The 24717-nt window shown below is 33.4% G+C and overlaps 2 pseudogenes; one reads left to right on the top strand and one right to left on the bottom strand.

The window, feature by feature from the left end:
• Positions 1 to 9836: 9836 nt before the first annotated feature.
• LOC121391396 lies at positions 9837 to 13961 on the bottom strand (annotated as a pseudogene).
• A 3682-nt stretch (positions 13962 to 17643) lies between these two features.
• Positions 17644 to 24082, top strand: LOC121391395 (annotated as a pseudogene).
• The last annotated feature ends 635 nt before the right edge of the window (positions 24083 to 24717 follow it).

The following is a 24717-nucleotide window of genomic DNA, read 5'->3' as shown; positions in this document are numbered from 1 at the left end:
TTAATATATCATTCCAATAGTACAGATGTTAAATGTTATATGAGATGATACATTTTATTATTATATAGATTTAAAGTCTCCATTATCAGAACAGTTTAAAAGAAAAGAGCTCATTAATGACAGGTCGTGACATCTTGTTACCTACTGCTCAACAACAAAGATATCAAAGTAGGTTGAATTTAAAATTAGAGACCATGTGTATGACATCATTGGTAAATTCCTTGTATTATCAATAACATGACTATTGTCTTGTGACATATTTTTGTACGGTTGTCTTGGTGATAGTTATAGATTGTCATATATAGTATGGTGAGGTCAGCCCCTTTGCTTAGAGAGAAATGATGTGGTAGCACACACTTATTACAGTTGATGAAAAGGAATTTAATTTTATGTAAAAAGTGTGATTAATTTTATTATGTGTTAATATCATAGAGCAACATAATCAACTCAGTCTCTTTCTCTTGAGTTGGTTTGTGAGACTACAACATAATGTTTTATTGAGTTAAATCAACATGACTAAATGAAAGATATTGTAATACAATAAAACAATGAAAGGACAAAGAAGTCAATATTTCATAATGAAACATCTAATGATGTTTGTTTGGACTTTTTTTTTATCAAAGCAGTTTTCAGCCACACCCACTAAAAAAAAACAGGTACAAGTCAATTTGTTCAGGAATGTTAGTGAAAGAGACAACTGTACTATAGTATGGACTAACTGTACTCTTCATCCTCTCTAAGCAAAGGGGTTGGCCTTACCAGACTATTTGTTACTATAAATACAATAATTCCAAATTAAAATAATTTAATATATCAAGGAAAGAGTCAAATCAATTGATAACTCATTTTATTTGTAATTCCTTCTACTTTTGTTTATATCTATTAACATGTACTGCTCAATATAGTTAATGTACTTAACCACACCCACCAAACATTTTTTGTGACGACAGAGCATTCCTATGTACAACGTAGAGAGATACATAATTTCCTCATGTAACAAACATATCAACTCAATTCTGTACTCAATGAAATAGAATGTAATAATGTTTGTTTACAATACATATTATAAAGACACTGTAGTCTTGTGTCACTGATATTACAGTAACATTGGACCACACAAGACAAGACAACTCAGACTGTTCATTTCAGTCTCTATTCTTTACCTATTGACAACTATTATCAAATGAACTTTACACATTTCACTTACTATTAACAACAAAAGTATAACATGTTAAGAAATAACAAACAAGAAATGTCTAAAGAATAATTCATTTGCAGATCCTGTATTAGATCAAAGCAGTTTTTAGTCACACTCAACTATAATTGTCAGACATGAGATCATAGGCTACCAGATAATTCCTCTCAAAGCAAAGGGGTTAGCCTCGCCAGACTAAGTTGATATACCAGAAATCCATTATATAGTAGTGTTCTGTTAGTATGATAGGATTGTTCCTCTGTAACCAGTAGAACATACTAGACCTCAAATTTAACAGTAAACCACGCCTCCTGTAATTCGTTGCCATAGTAACCGTAGTCAGTAAACAGTAACAGCTTCCTTTCTTCTTCAGTGTATTGTCTGTGTATTGTAGTGTGTTATAGTATATATTACTATGTGTGTACTATACTATATACTAACTCTGTTTTATAACAGGAGTCACTGGAAGTGTTCAGTGGAATGATGTTATCAATATTGTTTGACTCACTAGTCCAAGTGTATTAGAAAAGTGAAGATGTTATAAGTAAATTAATAAAAGAACAACAAACAGGAAAGAATGGAGTATTGATCTCTGGTCATCATCTCCTGAAAGTACTGCAGTTATTATAAACAATCTTAATAAGTGTACAGTGAGGAGTCTTCATATATAGGAACACTTCATTGGACAGTAAGTGTGTATCGATATTATCAGAGATACTAAAAACTAATAAAACAATAAAGATACTACAACTGTTGTCCTCTTCACTTACTGGTGGTATCAAACAAGTCAGTGATAGTCTCTTTAATAATAAAACACTTGAACAGTTATGTTGTTTAATGTTACTGATATCACAGATGAAGATATAACTCACTTATCTACTATGTTATCAAGTAATACAACTTTAAAAGTACTATATCTCATCAATGTAACATCACTGATAATGGAGTCCGATATATCTGTGAAGGACTTACTAAAAACCAAACATTGACTACAGTTGAACATTGGAGGTAATCATCAGATCACTTCAGTTAGTACCAGTACAATAGTAGATCTAATACAAACAACTACATCATTGACAACACTATATCTCTACAATACTTCACTAAACAATGATGATATCAAGACAATATGTACATCACTTAATAAAAATACTACAATAAGGGAACTAGTCTTATCAAGACACATAGAGAGTATTGTACGAAGTTAGACAGTTATCAAGTTATTAAAGACAGACTTGTTTTCGTGTAATAGTAAGTAGTTTGTTGTTTATTCTTAATTTCTGTCTTCTCGCTCACTTTTATTTTCTCTTTAAATTTCTTTTAACTTCATTTTCTTTTCTTTTATTAACAATTTCTTTCTCTAACAAACTAGTAGAACAATAAAAATAGAGCAGTTTTGCTTGACACTTACTTTTCTCTAACGTCGCACTTTTTTTTGCTGTCTGACAGCTGCTAATTTGCCGCCTGTAATTATTATTTTTTGGGTGGGGCATTAATTTTAACTCCTTTGTACTTGTATATATGCTCTGAAGACGTGATGCAGTAAGGAATGTACTAACTTGTATCCCATTTTTGACAGACTAAAGAAGTCATCATGGTCTATCTTATATTCAGAAGAAACTGAAGACTACAATTTAACTATAATAATGAGATCAGTTCAGTTGAATAATGAAAAGTCCAACAATACATATTTCTGAAGTAGAGACGTTTACTCACTCACATAATAATAACTGGTGAGATGATATTAATAGACAACTCCATTAGTCCTATACTCTACAATGATATATTAATAATGTAGTTATATCTATAGAAAGGATTGGATACTTTATTGATAATAAGAGAGGAACTAAACCTTTATATACAGTATAATGGACATGAGATCACTGGATGTAGAGGTGAAATATTATGAGATGTAAGTTGAAGAGAATAATTATCACCTCCTCCTCTCTTATTAACTAGACTAGGTACAAAGGTCACCAGTTATACTAGATGTTATACAATCATACACATCAACTGATCCTAATAATTATATTAAATATTATTGTTTTAAAACTGTAGGTTTATATTAGTAGACAACAGTAATAAATCATTATAATAGTAAGTTATCATATTATAATTCTCCTCATTATATTGTCTTGTGTTAATAAATCATTTTCCACTTTTAATTGTCTTAATGAGCAAAGTTTATAAAGAAATATTACTTCCATTTTAAAGTTTTCACAACACAAACAAGACAACAACAATAATATCAATATATATATAGTATAAGATATACTCTGTTAAGAAGACATGTAAATATTGTTGTAGGTGGAGGTTGTAAGTTGAACAAAATCAAAAAATATTATTTTGTCAACTTGTAAAGTTCAAGAATGAGATAGAGAAATTTGCTCACTCAGGTAGATCTAGTGAATGTTGAGATGATGTTAAAGACAAACTCAAGGAACAATATTATATCTCTAATATAAAGGAGTCTCTACTGAAGACAAGAGAGAGGACAATTGATAAACTGAATACAATATAGTATGTGGAGATTGAATACTATGTAAAGTAAAACGAAATATTGAAGACAGTTATTACCTCTCTGTCTCCTCCTCCCCATATAACCATTAACTAGACTAGGTATAGAGATCACTGGTATTGATCTTATATCAGCTGTAATTGATACACGTTCACAGCTGGTCCTAATATAAGTCAACTTTAATGAACAAAGTTTATAGTTGCTCTCATTATAATGTTCTCATAACACACAATACAACAATAACAATGACTTTTATAATGTAAAACTCTAAAATTATATTTGTGTCGTGGGCGTTTCTTATAAACGTAGGCGTTTGATCAATATAGATAGCACTGTAGTATACCAAATTTTATCCGAACCTTTCTCTCTCAGTGTCTCTCTTCTATTGTCTAAGTTAACTAAAGTAATAGAGTTTTCTTTTATGACAATAGTGGATTTTATCTAACAATTAAATAAGTAATGAGTAATTAAATTATTGAAACCATATTTTACTACAAACAGTAATGTTAGGGAGTTTTTGATATCCAGTTGAGTCGTAATGTCTGAGCCCTTCTCTCTCAGTGTCTCTGTCCTTTTGTCCAAGCTAACTAAAGTAGTTGATTGGTATGTATTGGGTCTGTCACGAAAAATTTGGTCCGGGTGCAAAATTTGGACCTAGGACCAAATTTGGCAACAAAAAGTCTGCAAAATTAATTCCGCCTTGCAATATTTGGACCCAGGCGTCTATAACTTGGTAAAGAGAAATGGAATTTGACACATACAAATTGATTTATCACTTCTTATGTTGTATGTACTTAAATCGAGAGCTTTAGCCACCTGGGTGAAGTTTTCAAAGTGTCAAAAAAGCGATGTCACAGCAGAGAGAAGATGGGAACCTGACAGAGGAAGCAAAACTACATAGAAAATGGAACTTATGGCTCAGATTGTTCCGCTAAACAGGAAGAGAAGCATTAGGAAAAAGGCTGGCAAACTAGCAATGAAAGAAGGAGAAGTGTACTATGAGAAGAAAACCAGGACAAGTTTGTATTATTTTCTCCAGTTTCTTTTTTTATTGTCTTAAAATATTTATGATAATATTTCTGTTTTCAGTGGGTGAGGTATGTACGATCAGAGACTGAAAAGTTACGAATTGTGCGTTGTTGCCATGCTGACCCAACATCTGGACATCTTGGTGCAAAAAAGACCTATAATATGTTGCTGATATGAAATTCAGAGTATACTGCAAGTGTCGTCAACCAGAAGAGGGTAGAATGATTGAGTGCAAAGACTGCAAAGAATGGTATCATGAAGATTGTGTTGTTAAGTCCCAAGTGTCATTTGGCAGACCAACAGTCACATATCATGGATATGTGACTCTGTATAAAAACTCTTAATTAATTGTAACATTATCTATATAATATAACCTATAATTACATAACTTGTAATGACTTTATTTAGATTAAATGCTAAATCTTATTATAATCAGATCAAATTGGACTTGGGGACCAAGTCTTGCTGCCAAAAGTAGACCTAGGTCCAAATTTTTGTTGCAAAAAGTGGACCTATCTCTAGGAACAATTTTTGCAGTATAGGTCCAAATTAGGCAGCAAAATTTGGTCCTAGGTCCAAATTTAACTTGCATAAATTAGACCTAGGTCCAAATTTTGCATGCAAAAATTGGACCTAGGTCCAATTTTAACTAGGAACAAATTTTCCATGACAGGTCTTCATCTTAACATTCATATATATGAACTGGATAAGATTCAGAAACAGTTTCTATTAAATGAGGGAGTAGAGCAAAGTAAAGCAGAGATGTTAGATATGTGGTGAAGAAGGAGGAAGAACCTCATTGGAGAGTAATAATAGATACTTTTAGAGAAAACGAAGAAACTATGAACTAGCCCAGAATTAAGAGATCTGCACCTTGATGAGGATGAGTCTCAGTCTCATACGTTACTGTTAGCACTTATAAGAAAATGATATTGATGAAAAACTGTTCATTTGTTATAGAGAAACCAGTAGTAACCAGTAGTAACCAGTAGTAACCAGTAGTAACCAGTAGTAACCAGTATGACCAGTAGTAACCAGTGGTAAAAGCTTTCACTCATTTGGAATCAAAGTTTGCCAAACTTATCACTGATATCAAGTCTGGTCTTGAAGCCAAAGACGTCCTACTTATAGATCTTAATTGCTACATAAAGGCCAGAATGGGTATATGAGGCCTTCCTATATCAACTAATTATGATGAACTGTTTGATATTGTAGTTCTATCATACTATAGTTTTCTTAATACATCACTGCTAGAAAATATTGTTAATGAGTTTCTTGATGGTAGTCCAGTACAAGTTAGTCTACAAGAATATGAGAGAGAACTAGATTTGTTTAAGAGTTCTACCAAGATGGAAGAACTTGTTGATACTGTGGTAACCTCTGTGCAGAAGGAGACAGGTACAGCAATGGTCGTGTGTTGAAGTTAGAAGGGTGTTGGTGAATGTGACATTAAAATATTTCCAACAATTAGTGAGGAAATATTTTCAGAGAAAAGTCAATGTTTACATCTTGTCCGAATTGAACGAGGTTGTGTATCTATTCAGTGGACAGTTAGTGAGTGTATAGTCTCTTCTCTTGTCTTCTCTCTCTTACAAATCAAAGGACAGAGTTTATGAAGTATGTTGGTGTTATTAGACTGACAATAGATGATAGTAGTATTTAAACAGGAGAGTAATAATATATAGCTTTTGTCTGTTGCTATAACTACACTGTAAAAATTAAATTGTTATTTTAACAATTACTTTGTAGTTTACATTGTAGATTACTATGATATATAGAATTTTTGTGAATTACTCATTGTGTAATTTGTTGGCATATAAATGTACAACATAACGAGAAATTACACAATGAGTAATTCACAAAAATTCTATATATCATAGTAATCCACCGATGTAAACTACAAAGTAATTGTTAAAATAACAATTTAATTTTTACAGTGTACATAGGAACAAGTCCATTTGAAACAGCTGCCACTATCAGATAACTATTTATTAAAACACCATCATGGTCTAAAATAATTTGTGTGTTGTTGTTATTGTATATTGTGTTTGTCATTAAAATGATAGTGTGTTTTATGACAGTAGTGGTTTTAATGAGTAATTAAAATTATTGAAACCATATTTTACTACAAACATGACATCATTGTAATATTAGGGAGAAACTCGGTTTTTGATATCCAGTTGAGTCATAATGTCTGAATCCTTCTCTCTCAGTGTCTCTGTCCTTTTGTCTAAGTTAACTAAAGTAGTTGATTGGTATGTATTGGGTCTTCATCTTAACATTCCTAAATATGAACTGGATAAGATTCAGAAGCAGTTCTTATTAAATGAGGGAGTAGAGCGATGTAAAGCAGAGATGTTAGATATGTGGTTGAAGAAGGAGGAAGAACCTCATTGGAGAGTAATAGTAGATGCTTTAGAGAAAATGAAGAGCTATGAACTAGCTGAGGAATTAAGGGATCTCCATCTTGACGAGGACAAGTCTCAGTCATCAACATCAAACGTTCATAATAAGGAGGGTCATCAAAGTGATGTTAATCCCATATTAGTGGAGAAGCAAGGTGTCAAAGCCTTCTCTCGTTTAGAGTCCAAGTTTGCAAAATTGGTTACTGATACCAAGTTCACAATCAAAGATAAACAAGGTCCTCTTGAACAGTTACACAGTTATATCAAGACAAGATTGGATATAGAGGATCTTCCAGCTCCTAACAACTACTGATGAATTATTCAGTATTTCTGTTCGATCATACTACAGTTTCCTTAATATATCTCTTATAGAGAATGTCATTGATGAGTTTCTTGATGGTAGTCCAGTACAAGTTAGTCTACAAGATATATGAGAGAGAGCTAGATTTGTTTAAGAGTTCTACCAAGATGGAAGAACTTGTTGATACTGTCATAACCTATGTGCAGAAGGGGAAAAGTACAGCAATGGTCGTGTTGAAGTTAGAAGGGTGTTGGTTGAATGTGACATTAAAACATTTCCAACAGTTAGTGGAGGAAATATTTTCAGAGAAAAAGTCAATGTTTACACTTTGTCCGAGTTGAACGAGGTTGTGTATCTATTCAGTGGACAGTTAGTGAGTGTGTAGTCTCTTCTCTTGTCTCTCTTACAAATCAGAGGACAGAGTTTATGAAGTATGTTGGTGTTATTAGACTGACAATAGATGATGTAGTAGTATTTAAGCAGGAGAGTAATGATATCACCTCACTGTCTTCTCTTCTAGTAAAGGCAATTGAGTGTTGTAGTGTGGATGTGTGTGTGCTTTCTTCTATCTATTGTGTTGACCCAAACATTAAAAATGACAAAGGCTGTTATATTTTATTGCGTTCATCAATGTTGGTTTGTGATCTTTCAAACAGAGACAAGTACTATACCATCATTGATGCTCTGTTAAATGTTGGAGCTGATCCTAATGTCACCGACAATGAAGGATACACACCATTACTTTATGCTGTGATGTATCAATGTTCAAGTATTATCAAGCTTTTATTAGATCACAAGGCTGATCCAAATATTCACCCAAGTGAGTACATACCTCTAACAATAGCAGCAATAGAGGGGAATTGTGAAATAGTCTTGTACTTGTTAGATGCTGGAGCTAACCCTGATGTTTTGGACTCTGAAGGACAAACACCTCTATTGATAGCATGTTATTATGGTCACACATCAGTAGTCTTAAAAAATGCTCAAATAACATTAATATTAATAGGCAAAAGAAGGATGGGTGGACTGCTTTGATGCTTGCAAGCAAATATAAGCACTTGGCTATCGCAGAAATTTTATTGATGCTGGAGCTAATGTAGATATTGTCAATAAAATGGCTTTACAGCTCTTATGGTTGCCTGCAATTGCTCAGAAAATGTAAGTATTGTTCAATGTTTACTTAATTCTGGAGCTAATCCTAACATTCTAAGACATGAGAGTGGCTGGGGTCCAATTCATTTTGCTTGTAGCCAGTCACCTGATCCGGAATCCTCTTATCTCTTATTGAGGCAGGTGCTGATCCTGAAATTACAACTAATCTTGATAACACACCACTTATGATAGCATGTGAACAGGGTTTTGAGATAATAGTAGACATATTACTGAACTAAATGTTTCTGTTAATTCTCAATCTCAACTTGGTGGTACAGCATTAATAATTCTGTCCTGACTTCGAACAACATTAAGATTGTACAGTCACTGTTGTCTGCTGGTGCTGATGTTTTTCATATGATAATGAGGGTTACACAGCTCTAGACTATGCATTAGTGTTAAATAACTCTGAGATAATTGAAATTCTTTCAATACACACGAGCTACACTAACATAGAGTATAGACAACCAATTAAATCAGAAAAACAAGTACAAGAACTCCTCCTGATGACCATTGGATGAGGATTTGACTACCATCTCATTTCCTATTAATCTCAATTGATGAGATATAAGGTGCTATTGAACACCCTCTCCTTTCTGTCAAACCTCAACAACAACAATAACAACAACAACAACAACAACAACAAAACAATACAACAACACCACCAACAACAAATACCAACACCACCAACAACAATAACAACAATACCAACAACAACAACAACAACAATAACAACAAAGCACTCAATTTATATTTTTATGTTATATAAACATAAGCTTTAAGTCAAGATTATTGTGTGTTCTACAATATACTACATGATATCGTTATATATATTTGTAGCTGGCGAATTACATTTAATAATAGAAGTCTAATATAATTAATAGTGTTGTTCTAGTTTGTTTGGACTAGTGGGATTTGTCCCTTCTGTATGATGTCTTAGATGGTTACATCATATTTGTAAGAGATTACTAGTATCCCTATATGAGATGAACTAGGGATAGGGCTGATAGTCTCCCTTTAAGCTTGGAGAGGCTTGGTGTGTTGTGTTACAGTCCCAGTTCTACTCAATTAAACACTCTCAAGACATCACAACTCAACAACAATAGTGTTATAATAACTTGCACAAGGTGATAATCAGCTTTGTTTTAAACTTGATTTTTTTCTTCTCTTATTTAAATATAATTTAAATAATCTTTTTATTAGTATATTTTTATAGAATAATAATAATTCAAAAAAATCTAACACAGCTGGTGTACTGGACAAAGTATTGAAAACTCGCTGTTCAGTTTTTGCTTGCACTTTTTCTAACATTGTACATCAAATGATGATGAAATGAAGTGAAAGTTAAACCACACCTCAAAGATATGTCAACCCAATCTTGAACACATTGCAATGGTGTCTCATCAAATCCAGCATACATGGCTGGGTTCTGTAGAATCCCACGAGCAGCCTAAACCCATCTACCACCAGTATAAGTTACTGTTTCTATTTATATCAGCCTCAGTTTTAATATCACCATTAGCTAAGACTGGTATACTGACATTTCTTTTACAAGTTTAATGGCCTCTAAACTGACTGTTTTGCTCTTTGTAATGTTGTACGTCCGTGGACTGTTATCCAAGCAACACCAACTTTCTCAGCTCTCCTTGCTAATCAAACAGTCTGTCTAAGAAGGAACCATAGTTGAATAAATAGTACTATATATATATATAATAGGATGTATAGTAAAGTAGGGGAAGGGTTAAAAACTAAACTCCTTAACCAATGATGTATTAATATACATTTTCTCTGACTACACAAGATACATAATAGTTCAATAATAGTACTACAACATTGATATAAATAACTAATTACCAAACATTGGCTGTCTAAATGGAATTAATATATAAAATTAAAAGAATACAGATTTTATTTTATTGACCTTAGATCATCATGTACTCGTATCTTTATAGATATAGGTATGTGGGTGTGTCTCTTGTGCACATTGCACCATCTCACAGACCAACTGCGGCTGAGTGATAAGATACGCCCCATATTGTTCCTGCAATGCCCAGCGTTGAGGACAACCACATTGAGATCAACACCATCTACATAAGGAGCTACAGTGATACAGCTTTACTGAAATCATCAGCATTATTAGCTGCAAACTGTACTATTAGAGGTCTGTCTGTAGAGTCTGTGGTAAACTCAACATCCCTTGCTTTTTCAGAATTGATAAAGGATTCTGAGATAATCATAGGTGTACAGGCCACGTGGCAGCCATATTTTCTTATAGTTTCTGAAAGGAAGCTTGGAATATCGCACCATAGGAGCACATACTCGTACAACTGTTTTGAGCCGAATAATTTTAAAATGTCAGTTTCTTTGGAGCTCTCTACAAGAGCCATAAATTACACGTGAAGCCGCGCCCACTCAATAGACTGTTTTGACTCCACCTATTACAAGATGGCGGATTACAAGTACAAGTTTATAGTTAGTAGACTGAAAAACCTCCAGAAGAATGTGGAATAATTGAGGTATGTAAAGTAGACAAATGTGACTAGCATTTCTTTCTATCTCTCTAAAATACTACAGAGATCTAATGCTGTAGAGAAATGGGGAAGTGCGTGAATGCTGTGAACGGACTGGTTGAACCATTCAGGTTTACTCCCAGAACCACTGCCTATTGCCTTATTTGGGCATTCCTAGTACCTCTTTGGATTACTTAATATCATAAAATGGGAAAGACGTAGAAAAGACATTGCTAAAGGCAAACCACCGACACCAATGTTGTAGGAAACAATAGTATCTATGGCAAAACTATCTCAACTACTGTATGTCAATTAACCATGTTAATAAAATTGATAACAACAAATTAAGTGGTGAACATAGTATCATTTAAATTTTTGATTGTCTAATGTCTATGCAAGACAACTCTCAATGTTCTAGTAGTATGTTATGAATATTAAAGTTTAAACTGGTTGTTATGACAATATTACGTGTTGTAAAACCTTAATACCCTATTTAAAAAAAGCATTACATTAATTACCCATTGTTAATTTATCACAAACATAATAAGTCTATTGTAGCCACTCTCTTCTTTTAGACAGTAGGAATAGTTGGAAGCAATATGTTCATAGGTTGTGTATCATCCCAGGATTAGATTGTTCCAATTGACCTTTACTCCTTACATAAACGTTTCTAAATATAGTAACATGCTTTCTAAAAATAGTAACATGTGCATTGTATTGCTAACTATAGCACATTACACATCTGTTGGTTGCTATTGTGATACAGAGTCAGTGAAATAAATACTGATTTAAATGCTATCTTTAAGGAATAACAAGGGGATCAATAGACAATCTGCTACAAGCCAGATCATCCTTGTAGCCATTTCTAAGTTTTAAGTAATGTATAATTTGCAATTTAACTTTAATAAGAGTTTAATAATAATAATAAACAGGTTATAATACAATATATAATTTCATCAAAAACATTGCAACTAAAAGAATAACTTAAACCCACCTCCCCTTCCAAGAACCAACATTGTCAGTCATAATCCACCTTCTTATTACTAGTCAATTCGGGTGAAGATGTGGGTGTGGTTTTGTGCATTGGGAGTAATTGAAAGATTACTAGTAGTACGACGAGGGCTTGAGTGACTTCGTCATCGAGTTCCCCTCGGAGTCACTGAAGTACTCATAGCTACAAACGTGGGGAATAAGTAGCATCCCCTAGAAATGTAGTTCTATAGAATAAGACAAGAGGATGTCTTTTCAAATGGTTATTAGAATATACAATATGTTTTTATAATGTGACAAGAATGAAGTAATACTTCGTATACTCTTTGAAGTGGCAGGATATATATATACAATGTATTTTGTATGGAGGTAACAGTTGAGTTAATTGTTTAATTCTGATAAATTTTTAAAAACTTTTTATGTTGAAAAAAAAAAAAAACCAAATTTGAAAAAAAAAAAACGTTTGTGAGTTACCATTGTTTACTTCTATAATACCAAAAAACTAGACAATGTGTGAAGATTTTTTCTATTGCCAATTTCTGAATCATAAACAGCCAATAAATTAAGGCTAGTACCTCCCTAACACACATATAAAGATAAATTCCTTCCTAAACTATGACCTTTTATGATGTCATGGTTAGTAAGAAGTGCTTACTGAAGTGACCAAGGAAAACTATACACATTATTAAATAATAAAAGTTTCCAATTTGCACAGTTTTAAAAATTCCGCTATAAAAGTGCTTGTACTGTTATATAAAAGTATAATAACTTTGCTGTGCTTGGTGCCAAGTGCCAATAAATACATTACATGTATTTTATACTATGTACATGTATTTTATATACTTACAGCTAATTTTCCACATGCTGCCTAAGATAAGACCCTTGATAGGGTGGAGAGAGGGAGACATTGGACGTGTGGGTGCCCTCAGGATGATATTGTACACCAACAAAGTATGGGTGATCTAATTAAAGGGGTGTTGTGGTGGTTTTACTGTTGGTACAGTTACTCACCTGATATTCCATATTTCCATTCGATTTTGTCTGTTCACATCGTGACCAATAAAGGACATACCTTCAAAGTTTTCAAAATTTGATATCAATTGAGGATTTATCTAAACAACATATGTAAAGGACATGTTAAGTAGTACATGTACATTATGAGTAATTATTTACTCATAACGATGGTCTGTGTTCTCTCCTCAACAAACTCTTGGGTTACCATACAACTTCCCTTAATAACAACAATATACTTCATTACTCATCTATTTATCATATCAGTCCATCTCTCTCCTCTCTCTCTCTTTATTTACCTAACACAGTATCTTTAGGTCTATAAGATGGTTTTCCTCTTTTCCAATCTCATCGTACCCCCCATATTTCCAGGATTATGTTCAGGCATCTCTATGACAACAGGATGACTTGTCTTATCATTAAACTCAGTGGAATTAGACATCTAAACAACAACAACAGTAAATAAATCAATTTTACTCAAATAGTATTATTATATATTTACTTCCATCCTAGTACATTCCTGGCAAACTCTATAGCACAGCTATCTGCATACCAAGACACACACCTACATGAGACGAAGAGAGAGACTAAAAGATGGCGAGCTGTCAGAACATTTATCAAAGTCAATTGTTGCCTCTATTCAGACTTAAAAACGCTCGATTTTTTCATAAAAACATCAATTAAAATCAGAACCAAGTTATATTTACATCATTACAGAGCAACTGTTGCTATGATACAACTTATGTCGTCATTTTCACTTACCAAAATGGTATCTTACGTTCTCTAGCATACCGGGCTGCCAAGATCTTCCTTCAATTCCTCTAGAGCCAAATCCCCCAGGAACAATCATCCTCTATTACAAGATGAAATATCTTCACTAAATGACTATGTAAACTTACTGTGCCATACAAACACTGGCCCCAAGCTTTGTGATAAGTTGCTGGATTTGAGGCGATTCATTTCTTCTTCTAAATGTTCAGCCTCTACATAACTAAAAAGAAAAACAAAAATGACAAGCCTCATACTCATAATTTCATTATTTCACATTGTAACTATCAACTAAAATCCTCATATCATACTATCAGATCTCATATTTGAAAAACCATATTGTCATCTCATCCTATACTATACATCATGTATAGACTCATTCTCATACCACTAGTTTTAGTTTCCGTCTGCAAGCCAGGAGCAGTTCATGTTTCAAAGCTTTGATCACAGATGTATATGCGTCTTCCCAATTTAGTATATTTTCCTACACAAACTATTTGTACTTGGTCTTGATTGCTGTCGTAACTATAGTAATAAAAAAAGTATTACATTTTTCTTATAAGTATATAGTAACAATACTAACAATTAACATACATTAATAAATATATTGAATAGGAAAATTCAATATTGACCTGTATTGTTCATTTTTTATCAATCCAGGCATTTTCCTGTCTATCTTTCTTACCGATCTGCCAAGTTCTTCCACTTCAATAAGAAGAAAGGTGTTCGAGGTGTTGGTGAGGAAGTTCTAATCTTTTAAAAGGTATTTTAGTACAGACTGTTTCTCGAGAAGATAGAGGAACACGATAAATTGATGGACAATCTTGTACAGCAACAACTGACAAAAATAAAAGAATGGGCGATTTACCATGCATGATACCAGTATGAATATGAATATATAATGAGGTAGGTACTATGAAATATAATGAGGTAGGTACCACGAACAAGTACCTCTTTATCTACTTGATCTGGTTTGGACCCGTGACAAAAATTTGATATGCTTATTCTTCACAGATCATCAATTGGGACGTTGACTACGACATAACTATCTAAAGAATGCAAAAAGAATATGATGACCTTGAACCTTTACAAAGGTAATATATAATACATAGCATACAATTATAATTAATACTACATACTATATATTGTAGGCTAATTATCTTACAATATCTGGTGATAATTCCTAGTCCTCTTAATTGTCTGACACTTTTGAGTTGGGTTGGGTCTTTTGGTTCCCTGTATTTCCGGCTGTATTTAGAATGAGAAAATAAAGCTTTATATATTATCAATAGAGGAACTATGGTAAATATGGTTAACAGTCATATGGGCAGTATTGTATGGTTATTTAAAAAGTTGTCAGTTTTTTCCCCCCCCCCCCCCCCCCCCCCGCCCCCCCCCCCCCCCCCCCCCCCCCCACGTCCCCCCCCCCCCCCCCCCCCCCCCCCCCCCCCCCCCCCACCCCCCCCCCCCACCCACCCCCCCCCCCCCCCCCCCCCCCCCCCCCCCCCCCCCGTTTTTTAACAGAATAAAGTTTAAACAATTAGTTTGTACACTTCAGGTGAGAAAAATTCGACCATCAACAGCAAACTACCACCCCACTAAAAATAGTAAAAAGTTAACTGTAATTATTATATACTCTAGTTATAAACAAAGTTAAATAACCAATATATGGTGAATAACGAGGTTAAGTAGAGATCAAATTACCTATATAATTATTGGTATAAATTATTATTGAATATAGAATATTAATTAATATTAGAATATGCTTTAAAATCTATTTTCACACAAATGTCTCCATTTTCACACCTTACATCCATTTTAACACTTCTAAATCCATGAAACACTTCTACATCATTTTCAAAACTATATATCAATTAGCAACAATTATGCCAGTCCATTTCAAAATTGATGAACATGTCCAAGTAATTATATACATTCTCCTTTACCTCTGGTACTAAAGCTGACCTGAATGTTACAAAAACTGCATCAGTCCCAATTTTAAACCTGGGAATTGTCTGAAGGCTTCAATAAAAGGCATTCCCTCAATCTTAACCAATAGTAACCCCAAGTAAGAAAAAAACTTAAAAAAGATGATCTAATTGTGTTTTAAACAACATTACTCGATGGACACAAACCTGAGGTTGTTCTACGGCTTTGTCTACTGGTATCTTAGCAAACATTCCTCCACCCAACTCTGTATTGTATCAGTTGATATGTGGTAAACCTAATGAGGCAATAACGAAGTCAGGGAATCCGAGAACATGTATATTAAATTACATGATAACTAGGTTAACGTGTATAATATGTAGTGTCACTAAACTCATGTGTCGCTGAGCACTACATTATAATAGAACAAAGGTCAACAAGGATTATCGAATTCTGAGTTAATACTATTAAAGATGGAAAATGTTACCTTGTACTGGTTTTCCGAGGTAGTCCCAAGCCTTTCTTTGTTGAGAACGTGTGTTGATAAACTTCCCAGTTAGTAATGTTGTTGTCGCGTGTTAATGTGATATCAAGGAAACGTCATAGTTACCTAGATCGAGATCAACTTCTCCACCATCATCTAAACAAAGACTTCACTACAGCAATGAGAGAGAGAGAGGGAGGGGGGTCATACTAACTAATAGATTTGTCATTCATCCATTAAATGTTATCCAAATTAATCATGATCCAGTACTCTTTATACTCAATGGCCACACAAGCGGTCCTTTCATAATATCAACTTCAATCGTTCCACATTCCATCCATTTATACCCTACCATCTTGTCCATTTAGGTCCATTACTAGCTCTATTATAAAACTCTCTATCAATAATCCTTTGTTATTCATACCATAACCTTATATACTCATGAAATCTATTCATTAATTTACATCCTCAAATACAACATTTACCACACATACCATGTTCATAAGGAGAAAATGTTTCCAGCATCAATATTAAGATAAGGATCAATTTTAATAGCAGTCACCCGTAAACCAATTGACTTTAAACAATGTCCAATACTGCTGGTAAATAACTCCTTTACAATACCACTGATAACTCCACCACTAACTAAGATATATTTCATATCTTGACTCAATGGTGACTCAGACTCAGCCATCATATTGCTTCTAAAAAAAGAAAAAAGGAATATACATTAAAGATGATGACCATCGTGTTGCAACAGCAATTCATGGATTCCATAGATGTGTTGTCATTACATAGGTTCAGGCCAAAACGACATGGCTTTTCTTCTAGAGCAATTCTTATCCAATAGTTAATACGATATAAAAAACCGCCAAAAAATACTTAATAAATATATTCACTTAACAGTTAATAAACAATATATGGGATATTTTATAACATGTACCTTAGATAGAAGGACTCCACTAAAACAGAAAAGAGAGCGATAGCGTTAGTAGGAGTGCGAAGAACTTGAATTTGTGGAGAGGAAGGTAGAGAGACAAGTACACAGGAGAGAAGTAACTCCACTACAACGACATGACGCGGTTATTTACAATTATATATAGCATGTGCTCAACCCACAAGCATAATTATCAATCAGATTTCACTAAAAACTAATTTGGGTTTCCCTCTAGCGCGAATCTGTATTTTAAATACCAAACACAGCTGCTGTCTCTCAGTTTTTAAGAAGACAAATATATTGACCACATGTCCTAACACTTCTACAAATACTAATCTTCCTATAATGTCCGATAAGAACATCCGAGGGAAGCAATAGAGGTCACTACAGTAACCGTGGTTCCAATAGAGGTTACGTATGGCAATCGTGGTAGTTGGCGAGGTCGTTGGTCAGGGGGGACAATGGAGTAGAGGAAGAGGTTGGCGGGGTCGTGGTAAACCAACAACAGAAGGAACTACAATATCAAGAGGAACACAGGATACCTCCCAACCTCCACCAGCAAAGAGACCCACACTTAATTCAGACAACATTGACAGTCTTCCCGTCACACACTGGAAGACTATCTACCTACAGAAAGTACTTATTATCTGTCCCATTTATTAAATATTTATTAACCATTTATCCATAATCAATATGTATCTATCTATCTATTTATTCACCCATTCATCCATCCATCTATCCAAGTTAAGTCTTGTTTCTATCCTTCTTTAGCTTATACATCGGAATAAGTGGTCTATCAAAGAAGATCAAAAGCCTTTGAATTTTATTTTACAAACCACATACCTCAATACAATAATGTATGTACACATTACTACATAATATAAATATGTACATAGTGTCATGTAATGTTGTATGATAAATTAGCCATCCATTCATAATGTTTTAATCCTTTGATTCTGTTTTTCATAACTCATCTAGGAAGACATTGATTTCAATAAGTCTATACCAGTTAACTATATAGAGTTGTTAGAAGCTCCGGTATAAAACAACATGATATACTCAAATCATGTACATGTGTAACTCCTATTTTAAATACACTTCATGTACTTGTAGATATAAGTATAGAACACACATATATATATTTTCTCTTTATAGAACTTAAGGAGACAATACCAGATATCGGTAGTGATATCAAGAGTAAGTCCAGAGTTATTATTAAACTCAATGGCGTTAGCTTTTCACACAGTAAGATTATAATATTGAACTCTACTTGTTTCAATAAGACTTACCACATTATTATTGTCCATCTTAATACTCCTCATGACATGAATACAATATGTGTCTATATAATTAAACATTTTATCTGTCTATTCTTGAGTAGGTTCTAGAGAAGACACTTGGAGTATCTAGTGAAGGTGAAGATGATATTACAATGAGGGAGTATCGCTGACCAATGATTAAATTCTATATAAGGTAAAAGCATACATATATAGGTAAGATAAAATACATCATAGAGTATTAAAGTAAATATTCTATGATCAATGTACACATGTACATTCAATGAGTATCCAACATTTGTATTGAGAAATTATAACCTATTATTAAAATGTATATATACTTTTAAAACTCATTAGATATATCTACAATACATGTACATATACATATATATGTACATATACATGTACATATATATGTACATATACATGTACATATATATGTACATATAATGTACATATACATGTACATATACATGGTGTATGTACATGTGCATGTATAGTAACTGTAATTGAGATCACTTAATGACAGGTGCTCGTTTTTGTTTGTTACAAGATAATATTACATGTACATATATATGTATATGTACATGTACATGTACGTGTGTGTGTATGTAACTGTAATTGAGATCACTTAATGACAGGTGCTCGTTTTTTGTTTGTTACAAGATAATATTACATACTATGCTGTATTTATCAATAGCACTTACTTGCTGTTATAGATATATGTGTTGAGCCATTAACTCCATTACGAAGTATAAAGGCTCCTTTGTTTGGTAAATGTGTTGCTGTAAGTGGTACTGTTGTTTAGAGTGAGTTGTATACGACCTTTGGTGACTAGAATGGCTTTTTCAATGTGCTATTTGTAGAGAAGTAAAATGTAGGGAATTAAGATAAGGAGGGCTGTAAGCTCTCTCTCAACTCTCTCTCTCTCTCTCTCTCTCTCTCTCTCTCTCTCTCTCTCTCTCTCTCTCTCTCTCTCTCTCTTTCTCTCTTTTCTCTCTCTCTCCCCTCTCTCTAGTCTATTCCACTGCCTGATGGTAAATATTCTCTGCCAACAAAGGTATCATATACAACATTAACTATAAGTACAAGGTGTTCTCTATTTAGTGTCCTACTGAAGAATGTAGAAGTAGATTGTTTTACTCCATTAAGACAATCAATTATGACAGAAACAATTGATTGGCAAACTATCAGGTAATTAATGGAATCTTAAACAGAATCCTCTGGAATGGAATGGAACCTCGAAATGGAACCCTCTGTGGAACCTATGGAATCATAGAACTAGGAGGTTAAATCATGACATCATTCCAGGGTGCCATGATGTCATAGGTTCTACCTAAACATTATGGAATTTTGGGGGATTTTTATAAGCTTGTGTATTTTTCCTTACAAGAGTTTCTATGGTTACTAAATAATTGTAGATTGCAGGAGAGAGCAAGTGATGATCATCATGAAGCAGGGCGTATTCCAGTACTATAGACTGTGAATGACAGCTGATTTAGTAGATAGCTGTGTGCCGGGAGATATGGTGACTGTTACAGCTGTAGTCAAGGCAACTGGATCACACGATGATAGTATGATAGTCACATGACTCATTGATATAATATTGTTTCAGATCGTCCTAGAAGTTCCAAAGACAAATGTATGTTTCTTCTTTATCTACATGCAATCTCCGTGGTTAATAGTAAAACGTCTGATGATGGTATGACCGATGGAACACAGGAGTTCTCAACTAAAGTACATGAATTATTATTTTAATAGTATTTTATTCGATGTTGGTATTTGTAAGGATTGTTACGCTATACAAGAGATACATAGTGATAAAGATGTCTTCAAGTTGTTAGTAGGGTGAGTGGAATTAATGGTTGATAAGTTGTTAGTAGGGTGAGTGGAATTAATGGTTGATAAGTTGTTAGTAGGGTGAGTGGAATTAATGGTGGATAAGTTGTTAGTAGGGTGAGTGGAATTATGGTGGGATAAGTTGTTAGTAGGGTGAGTGGAATTAATGGTTGATAAGTTGTTAGTAGGGTGAGTGGAATTAATGGTTGATAAGTTATTAGTACGGGGTGAGTTGAATTAATGGTGATTGATAGATGAAAGAGATTAATAGGTAACTGTATCTTTATCATGTTTAGATCACTATGTCCTACCATATATGGTCATGAGGTAAGACATTATTAATTAATATATTTCCATTACTTTAACATGTCATTCTCAGTTAGTAAAAGCTGGTCTTTATTTGGGGTTTATTTGGAGGATGTCAAGATTTTTCAGGACAATCCAAAAGAAGGTATAATGCATTACTATATAATGTCATGGTTACATCATTTTACATTTGAAAATATTTTTCCCTTATTGTATAGCATGTGTTGTCCATAAGTGGTAATCCTCATATATTAGTAGTTGGAGAATCCAGGCTTAGGAAAGAGTCAGGTGAAATGTTAACATCATATGATGTTTCATCGTTATCTGAAGTCTTCTCATTGGAACATACTCTTTCTTCTAGATGCTCCAAGCAGCTGCTAATGTTGCTCCACGTGGTGTCTGTTTGTGGGTAATACTACAACATCTTCAGGTTTAACTGGACCTTACAAAGGAAACAGGAAGTAATGATTATGCTTTAGAAGCTGGTGCTTTAGTACTTGGAGATCAAGGTCATTGAAACCTAACCTTGTAGGAGTACAGTTAGATCACCATGGTTACCAGACAGCTTAGACAGCTGTTTATAAGCTGCATGAGTACATGAGTATGTATATGGTATTGTGATATTTGGAGGTATTAATGTAGCCATTATAAGAGGTTTGTTGTAGTCTATATTTTATCCAGCTGTTGTTTATTGGGATATATTATTATATATATTAGATACTTCATTCATTGGGTCTCATATATATAGATACTTCATTCATTGGATATACATCGAATCTCACTAGATAACTTATTCAATAGAGAATTCTGTTGCTGGGTAACTGGGTTTTTATTTTATACTGAATACATGAGAACCAATGTATAAAGTATCCAATGTATAAGAACCCATGTATGAGATCCAATGAATGAAATAGTGAATTATCTAATAATGTGTTATCAATAAATAACTTACACAATGATGTAATTATGACATCATATTCTATTTATAGGTTGTTGTTGTATTGATGAGTTTGATAAAATGGGTACACAACATCAAGCATTATTAGAAACTATGGAACAACAGAGTATTAGTATAGCTAAAGCTGGTATTGTGTGTACGTTACAGCGAGAACCTCTATATTAGCAGCTGCTAATCCTGTGGGTGGGACATTATAATAAGGCAAAGACTGTCTCTGAAAATTTGAAGTAAACAGCGCTTTAAATAAGTCTATTTGTGACATTTATTTGATAGAATGAATAGTGCTCTATTGTCGCGATTTGATTTAGTGTTTATTCTGCTTGATAAACCTGATGAGGGTGTGTGTCCATAAATATGGATGGATGGATGGACAGATGGATATATTACTGGATGGATGGACAGACGGATATATTAATAGATAGACAGGTAGATATATTAGTGTATGGATGGAGATGTTGGTATATAAAAGGATGGACAATGGACATGTTGAAATGTATTTCCTTCAATTCAAATTCTCAGGAAATGGACTGTGTTCTATCAAAGCATGTTATGTCTCTCCATTCTGGAAATAAACAGTAAATGAATGTCTTAAGTTTCCTTGATTCATACTTTCTTTAAACTAGGCCCTTTCGTGCAGCTGTTGCTAGAAGAACATCAGAGGTAAGAACATTATTAAACTGTTTTTTTTTATATACTCAATAATTATTGTTTGTTAGGGTGCTATTGATACCTCGTCAAACCAGTCTGTCCTGTTATCTGATCAAGATCGTCCACTCGGGGAGAGATTGAAGGTATCACATGGAGAAAACTTTGATCCAATACCTGCCCCACCTATTGAGAAAATACATAGGTAAGAGGGGGAGTGGCCAAATAAGAGAGCAAAGTCAAATGGTATATGATAAAATGACACTGCAACTTTAAATGAAATGAAAAATGGCAACATTCAGATAATTGCGCTTTATATGTGTAAATGAATATATTATCACTAAACTTACTCAAATGTTGTCTCAACAATGATTATTTTCAATTCAAGTTACTAAATTAATAATTTCATGACACCTCTTCATATATTAATGACATATGTTCATGACAGGACAAGAACATATCAAATATCATACAAATACAAATTTAACAAGCATTGGATGCACAGCCTTATACTACACTAAAATACCTAAATAAAATTCAGCACCATGGCAACAGTGTAGTTTCAGTAAGTATGTGTTAGATACAGGAAGGGCAAGAATGTAGAAAGATAAATATTTTTGTAGAGTAAATAGTTATATTGCTCATAATCTTAACTCAATTTCCTGAAGTGGAATCAGTCAAAGTAAACTAATAATATAATGTAATATAATATATTATATTATTCTTATACATATTAGGTTATGCTAGAAGATATGTCCATCCTCGTCTTAGTTCAGAGGCAGCCACGCAACTACAGGAGTTCTATTTAGAGTTACGTCGACAAAGACAGACTGGTGACTGTACACCAATTACTACAAGACAATTAGAGTCTTTAATAAGATTAACAGAAGTAAGAGAATATTGTAATGAACACATTTTTGGGTGGAAACTGCCTGTAATATAATGTATTAGTATGGGGAATAGAACAAGTGTCCTCATATAGAGGTTGTATAATACACTAAAGTATTAGTATGAGACTAGAACAAGTGTCCTCAATATAGAGGTGTACACTAAAGTATTAGTATGGGACTAGAACAAGTGTCCTCAATATAGAGGTTATATAATACACTAAAATATTAGTATAGGACTAGAACAAGTGTCCTTAATATAGAGGTGTATAATACACTAAACTATTAGTATGGGACTAGAACCACTTGTAGGGGAATTAAGTGATATAGAAGATTATAAAGCTTATTACATTAAATAATAAACTTATAAAATTCAATACACTATTATACTACAACAATAAGTTATTTATTTCAATAACTTTTACTATTACTAGGCCAGAGCACGTTTAGAACTCAGAGAAGTAGCATCTGTACAAGATGCTAAAGACATCATTGAAGTTATGAAGTTTAGGTTTGTAAATGGTTCTAATTGAAATGAAAATGATATTTAATACGTCCATCTTAGCATGCGTGATACTTTTAGTGATGAGTATGGGTTTCTAGATTTTCAGCGGTCTCAGCATGGGGTCTGGCATGAGCCAAAAAAAACCAAGCAAAAAAATTTATATCAGAATTGAGTCATATGGCTGACCACACTAACAGTTCTACTTTTACCTGGTCGCAGCTAAAGGAGATTACCAAGGTAAGTTCAAAAGAGGAATCCCTTTTCCTTTGAAGCTCCCAATACTTGTTACTTCCTTTTTGTTTTAGCGTATTGGACTTCAAATAAAAAACTTTGATGATTTCATCTTCTCTCTCAACAATCAGGTTATCTTTTAAAGAAAGGTCCAAAGCTATATAAATTACAAACAGCTATGATTAATGAACGAGGACGTGTAACCATGGTAACCCTTGTATGTCTGTCTGTCTATGTTAGACTCCAATGGTAAATACAGGTCAATTATTCAATGTAGTTACATTCAAGTTATACATCATATATAGTCTATGTATTGTGTTTGTATGTGACTTAGTCAATTCTGTTATGGTGTGTGTGTATATTATAAACAGTAGTTTCTATGAACTATAATGTTATTTGAAAAAGTGTCTTATTCTATTATCAGTAATATATCTGTGTCTTACATCATATCATTAAATAAAGTTAAACTTGTTTGTAATTGCCATGTTTCTCTCTAAATTCTAAGTTAATTTTAAATAACTATGTAGTTTTATTTAGTGAGTGTAGCATCAGTCCGTCTTCATAACAAATAATTAAACAGTTATAATTTATTAATTTATTAACTTATTAATGTTATTAACTTTTTATTGGCAGCATATAATATTAATAATAAATATATAACATGAAATAGTGACACTTCAATATATATTTCTGTCACTCAAAATGTTCACAAGTTACGTATATCACGGGTTCTGAGGGAACTTTAATCTGATACCATCACTAGCATTAGATACTATAATTTGACAACCTAATCTTGAGCTATTGGAGAGAGAGAGAGAGAGATGATATGATTGTCATGCAAAG

The sequence above is a fragment of the Gigantopelta aegis genome, unplaced genomic scaffold, assembly GCF_016097555.1.
Source record: "Gigantopelta aegis isolate Gae_Host unplaced genomic scaffold, Gae_host_genome ctg2316_pilon_pilon:::debris, whole genome shotgun sequence".
Classification (NCBI taxonomy): domain Eukaryota; kingdom Metazoa; phylum Mollusca; class Gastropoda; order Neomphalida; family Peltospiridae; genus Gigantopelta; species Gigantopelta aegis.
The sequence above is the reverse complement of the archived record's forward strand: the minus strand, read 5'-3'. Positions and strand labels throughout refer to the sequence as shown.